This window comes from Saccostrea cucullata, unplaced genomic scaffold (genome assembly GCF_032062105.1).
Source record: "Saccostrea cucullata isolate Sc308-1 unplaced genomic scaffold, CSIRO_AGI_Scuc_v1 ctg720, whole genome shotgun sequence".
In the NCBI taxonomy this organism is placed as follows: domain Eukaryota; kingdom Metazoa; phylum Mollusca; class Bivalvia; order Ostreida; family Ostreidae; genus Saccostrea; species Saccostrea cuccullata.
The window spans coordinates 158778-165800 of NW_026923311.1; the positions used below are offsets into that span (position 1 = coordinate 158778).

Here is a 7023-nt window from a genome sequence, read left to right on the forward strand (position 1 = left end):
GTCCTGAGTTCAGGTCCCGGATGGACCACTTTTTTTTTTAAGAAATACTTTTTTTTACTAAATGATAGGCCATATTTCAGACTATGTGGGCAAAAAATGTGTGGTTGAATTTCTTTCATATCATATATAAAGAGAGATTTTGTATCCTAGAACAAAATATCAAAGTTTCAGAAAAATTGAATTTGAGGAAAAATCTTGGCTTATTTATTCTGTCCTACTATGATTGGGAGTGTAGGCCATGCTTTTAATCTTGAAATTTAATATAATTATAATTTGGTATTCTGCACTCAAAATAAGCATGCAAGCAATTATAGATTGATATACCCTATATATTAAAGTACAATGTATATTCATGAATATTTTACCGTCTACAATGTATGTTTATACCTGTATATTATTTAATAAATGTAATTCATGACTGTAATTTTAAAAAGTTTATTAAAATACCCACGCACAAGATTTTCTGTTGAAATTTACAATATACATGTAACAAAAAAATTGTGTACTGGCAATTCAATTCAATTCAATTTATTCACTCAAAACCATGTATTAAATGGTACATGAGGTACAAAAACATATAAAACATATATACATATAATACAGTGGGTCAAGCAGAAGGTGAAAGTTAAGGAGAACAGACAATACTATTAATTTTAGAAATAAATGTACATAATTGTTTCAAAGAATCAACATCATTTTGGCACGCAGCGTTAGTTTATACACATTTCACGATTTAATGACCGCAGTAGAGTAATGAATGATGAATACATAATTAAATCACGTGAGCATGATGTTTGAACATAATTCACAACTGAATTCACAAAGCAGTAACAGGTAACTGCGCAGCCGACTTTCAGATCAGTTCATTACATTTTTCAGTCGAAAGTGCATTACAGGAGCCCAGAGATGATCAAAAATTGAGGTAAATATTCTAAAGCTGTTGTAATAAAAAATGTTTAAGAATTTGTTTAATTTCTCTGAGGAAGGTTGTATATTTTGACATCCCCGCCATTTTCAAAGGGTATTTTCCCTGGTCAGTGGTCAAACGATATAACTTCCAGATATCCTTAGACAGCTGTAGATAGTTTTACAAATGACACAAAATAGTCTGCAATTTTAGGGGAAATGTAGTTACAAGGGAATAAATAGGACAGGATATATTCGTCGCATCTAATCTTGTAAATATGCATTAAAATAAAAAAAAAAGGCTTTCGGTTAAGAGGTTTTTCACATTTTCAAAATGCAATAGAATCCATAAAAATCAACCGAATACATGAAAAATTGAAACGCATTTATTTCTTTAAAAAAAAATTATCTCAGACCCCCCCCCTCCTTTCCAGTAACCTAGCAATATCGCTTATATAACAAGACAGGTTTGAGACATAAATATTTTGTCCTGCCCAGAGGTAGAGCATATTCTAGATTAATTGCTAAAATTGTTTTATAATTGGGGGATTAATACATAAATTTATTATTTGTTTCTTGCATGCATTTGTAATTTATTTGCATCGGGATCGAAATTGTGAGTTTTAAATTTTGACATGTGGCGCGAACAGCAAATTTGGCGTCAGTGGACGGTCAGGTGAGTTGGTTGGGGAAAACAGTTAACATTATTTGAAATAACATTTGTCAGATTCAGATGCACGTATTAATAAAACGTTGATAAAGTATTTTTAAGCTGCGGAAAGGGACAGCTTAAAACCTACAGGTGAATTAATCCATAAAACAAGAAAGTGAAATATCGTTTGAAAATGTATTGTGCTTTTAGACTCTGCATAAGTTTGGGACATCAGATCCTAAGTGGGGTTAACTTTGCCCTGAATAGACTGTGTATTGATAATGCAAATATTTTTACTGACAGGCATTTTTAGGGTGTCGAAGGGGCCTGTTTTTTGCTCCATTCATAATGGCAAAAAGTATGTGTTTTCCCAATTTCACCAAAGAAAATTTCCAACAGACAATCAAAACAAACAAAATTTGGTTATAAAATATTTGGACTCTGTAATGTATAATCTAATTGATGTTCAAATAAATATATAAACGACGTGCTCCAAATACTGATTGAGTGAATGTTGAAGTATTGTATGTATAAACTGACAATGATAGTAATTGTTTATATTTGTTTTCAGCATTAATCATACAAGACTTATACAGGTGTCTCATTATATCGCGGTACTTAAAACTTTTGCATAAAAAAGTGTAATTCGATTTTTTAAATCTAACTTTCATCAAATGATATTCACAAACCAAACTATGGCCTAACTTTTTAGTATCAAATTACTTCCGGAGCTTGCATCGTTTAATTTGTAGTCTATTTTTAAAACAGGAAGTCTTATTTACCTCCTAAATTGGAGAGTCTCATAGTATCGCGGTATGGGAGAACATGGAACCTTGACGTTGACATGGACTTCAATTCTTATTTTTTATTTTACCATGTAATTTTACATAAGAAAATAAACAATTATACGAACTAAAGACTTTCAAACATGAACTTTACATGGATTTTACTAGATTATAAACTCAGTGGGCTAAAAATAATAAAAACGGGGATGGATTTCTTTAAAATTACGTTTTATTTGAATAATTTTTTTTCCAACGCATGTTCCATAGTTTTTAATCATCTCAAAAATTTAATTTCAGATGACAGACTCATAGTTTTTTACACAAAAAGCAAATGAGCTATGTATCTGACTTTTTTGAATATACCGCGATACAATGAAACCCGCGATATAATGAGAATCGAGTATACGATATTATAATACGCAATCTCTCCTGCAATACAAGTGACTAGATCTACACACCACCATGCACAACAGACGACAACTTACTCACACTTGTGCATCGCACACAGTGTCAAGTTAACACATACCTGCACACACTCATACCACACTAAACTCCCCTCCCTTTTGAAAAAGAGGGAGGTACTCCCTGTACCTTAATACATCATATGCAAGAAAAAAAGTCAATGAGTACCTTGCAAATAAAAGATAAACTATTATTTATTTACATAAATAGAAAAATGACAAAATTATTGTTTTTTTTTTAATTTCAACCAAATGTCACTTTTTTCTCAAATGGAATAGCCCAGCCAATTGATGTTTTGCCCCCTTTCCAGATTCTGCTGGAAGTCAAGTGGTGAGGTTGTCGGCATGACATTTTACTTGCATAAATTTATTCATCAAATCAGAGATGGAATAAAAAATATGCATTTTAATCATTTTTTTGCTCACCAATATGAAGTGGACAGGAATGTTAGTAACATCCATGGGATCAGTGCAAGTGTTGGTGTCCCAGATGAAAGTTTTTGGAGCAGACTTCTTTTTAAGTACATCTATGCCCTAGCCCCTAAGGGATGCATGTAAGATGCTTCAAGTATGTTTCATTGTACCAACCAGGGTTTCAGAGACTACAATTTCAGCTAATTTAAAAGAATGATCAGGTTAATGTTTTTGAAGCAGGTGTCATTTCCAAGTATTTTGACCAAACTTACAAGAATCAAACATGTACATCCAAAATAAAATATATGGAAGTACACTACCAGGCTTGCCTCGGATGCTGAATCTGGCCTTTATTTTTAATATGAGTGACTAAGTTAAAAGTTTTTTGAGCTAGTCTCATTTCCAAGTAACTATAAGGCCTATTTTGACCAATCTTCCATGGATCCATTACCAGGCTTGCTTTAGATTCTGAATCCAACCTACATTTTATGAATGAGTGAAAGAGTCAAAATTTTTGGAGCAAGGAAATACTGTAGACGTACTTTTTTCCACGGGGTCATAATTCCGCGGAATCTCAATTTCTAATTAATCCGCGGGTAGAAAATTACGCGGATTTCTTAGACTGTCACTATTTGCCTTACATTTATATTAAGTATGATTGGACAAATTTCCGCGGAAAATTTGTAACCGCGTACATAGCGTAAATTAATACCCCGCGGAAAAAAGTACTTCTACAGTATTTGGAAATAGTAATTCTAATATAACTATTAACCTGTTGAATGATCACAATCAAATTAGAGATATTGATGAAGGTTATTCAAATGCAAAAAATTTTTTTACCTTAAAGCTTTATTTTGAACTTACCTCAACAAAGTCAAGATGTAGTTATGCTATACCCTGACACTAGCCTCAGGGTTAACATTTGTGCCATGGTAGAGTTTTAGGAGCAAGTCCATGTTCTAGTAAGTATAAGTCGTACCTGGACCAAAATTGCATGGATGATGCATTTAGGAATGGACACTACCAGACTTGCTTCGGATGCTTGATCTGACCTACTTTTTCCAGATGAGTGATGAAATTATTCCCAACTCAGCTCTAACCTGACCAAACTTGCATGGATAATGCATCTAAAGATGGACATTTGAAACTTGCTTCGGATGCTGGATCTCACCTGCATTCTTCAAACGAGTGACCAGGTTCAAGTATTTGAAAAATGTCAATCCTCAACAAACTTTAAAACCTATTTAAACAGAATTTGCTTGAATATTGTTGTCAGGATAAATACTAACTGTTAAGGAAATATGATGTGAGATTTGCATTACTTAAACTGATAACATTCGACGAGGTGAGCTTCATAATCTTTGATTATCTATGCTTTTATATGAAGTTTCATACTTCATGTGAAATGAGAGTGTCTCCCCTATGATGTGTCTGTTTTCTCTTTATAAGAGCAGAAGAAATTTGAGGCTGACCAGGATCCTGAAGTGAGGAGCAGTCCCTTTCCCATTTAACAGCATTCATGAGCAGAAAATGGGGTAAGATTCATACTTGACCTCTTTGTACCTTTTCCAAGTATTTTGGCTTTCCAATTGATGTTGGCTTTGTCAGGCTTTGACCTATTGATTTTGAATTGACAGGAAGCAGAAATGCTGAGACAGTTCAGAAGAAACATCACCAGAAGCCACAGCAACAGCAAAGGAAGCTTATATGGAAGTATTTTTGATTTTCTCCCTTCTTTCCCCTTCCCCCTGCTGACTCTAACATAACTAACCATCCCCTTCCCTTTCCCCCGCATTCGTCTTCCTGAATTCACTGTCATTGTTTTTTGATTTTTCAACGAATTGTGTTGTACTGATTTTATTCACTTGAATTTTTGTGATTTGTTGCATTGTTTTGAAGTCTTACTAATCTTGTGCCAGTTTATACTTTCAGGGACTCCGATGAGGAACAACGATGGAGGAGCAAGGTCGACCAACAGAGGAAGATGAGATGACGAGTCCATTTCCCATCTCTATACAGCAGCCAACATGGCCCAAAGTGGTAAGTAACTTTTCGTGATTTGTTGCATTCTTTTGAAGTTTTACTAACATTGTGCCAGTTTTATACTTTCAGGGACTCGGAAGAGGAACAACGATGGAGGAGCAAGGTCGACCAACAGAGGAAGACGAGATGACGAGTCCATTTCCCATCTCTGTACAGCAGCCAACATGGCCCAAAGTGGTAAGTAACTTTTCGTGATTTGTTGCATTCTTTTGAAGTTTTACTAACATTGTGCCAGTTTTATACTTTCAGGGACTCGGAAGAGGAACAACGATGGAGGAGCAAGGTCGACCAACAGAGGAAGACGAGATGACGAGTCCATTTCCCATCTGTATACAGCAGCCCACTTGGCCCAAAGTGGTAAGTAACTTTTCGTGATTTGTTGCATTCTTTTGAAGTTTTACTAACATTGTGCCAGTTTTATACTTTCAGGGACTCAGAAGAGGAACAACGATGGAGGAGCAAGGTCGACCAACAGAGGAAGACGAGATGACGAGTCCATTTCCCATCTCTATACAGCAGCCAACATGGCCAAAAGTGGTAAGTAACTTTTCGTGATTTGTTGCATTCTTTTGAAGTTTTACTAACATTGTGCCAGTTTTATACTTTCAGGGACTCGGAAGAGGAACAAAGATGGAGGAGCAGGGTCGACCAACAGAGGAAGACGAAATGACGAGTCCATTTCCCATCTCTATACAGCAACCAACATGACCCAAAGTGGTAAGTAACTTTTCGTGATTTGTTGCATTCTTTTGACGTTTTACTAACATTGTGCCAGTTTTATACTTTCAGGGACTGGGAAGAGGAACAACGATGGAGGAGCAGGGTCGACCAACAGAGGAAGACGAGATGAAAAGTCCATTTCCCATCTCTATACAGCAACCAACATGGCCCAAAGTGGTAAGTAACTTTTCGTGATTTGTTGCATTCTTTTGAAGTTTTACTAACATTGTGCCAGTTTTATACTTTTAGGGACTCGGAAGAGGAACAACGATGGAGGAGCAAGGTCGACCAGCAGAGGAAGACGATGGCGAGTCCATTTCCCATCTCTGTACAGCAGCCAACATGGCCCAAAGTGGTAAGTAACTTTTCGTGATTTGTTGCATTCTTTTGAAGTTTTACTAACATTGTGCCAGTTTTATACTTTCAGGGACTCGGAAGAGGAACAACGATGGAGAAGCAAGGTCGACCTACAGAGGAAGACGAAATGACAAGTCCATTTCCCATCTCTATACAGCAGCCAACATGGCCCAAAGTGGTAAGTAACTTTTCGTGATTTGTTGCATTCTTTTGAAGTTTTACTAACATTGTGCCAGTTTTATACTTTCAGGGACTGGGAAGAGGAACAACGATGGAGGAGCAGGGTCGACCAACAGAGGAAGACGAGATGACTAGTCCATTTCCCATCTCTATACAGCAGCCAACATGGCCCAAAGTGGTAAGTAACTTTTCATGATTTGTTGCATTCTTTTGAAGTTTTACTAACATTGTGCCAGTTTTATACTTTCAGGGACTCGGAAGAGGAACAACGATGGAGGAGCAAGGTCGACCAACAGAGGAAGACGAGATGAAAAGTCCATTTCCCATCTCTATACAGCAGCCAACTTGGCCCAAAGTGGTAAGTAACTTTTCTTGATTTGTTGCATTCTTTTGAAGTTTTACTAACATTGTGCCAGTTTTATACTTTCAGGGACTCGGAAGAGGAACAACGATGGAGGAGCAAGGTCGACCAACAGCAAAAGACAAGATGTCAAGTCCATTTCCC

The 7023-nt window shown here is 36.1% G+C and overlaps 1 long non-coding RNA gene across 1 annotated transcript; it reads left to right on the top strand.

The window, feature by feature from the left end:
- Positions 1–816: 816 nt before the first annotated feature.
- On the top strand, positions 817–5155 carry LOC134263713 (uncharacterized). The gene is made up of 3 exons (XR_009991336.1): positions 817–922; positions 4668–4753; positions 4856–5155. It is a non-coding gene; the product is annotated as an uncharacterized LOC134263713 (long non-coding RNA).
- The last annotated feature ends 1868 nt before the right edge of the window (positions 5156–7023 follow it).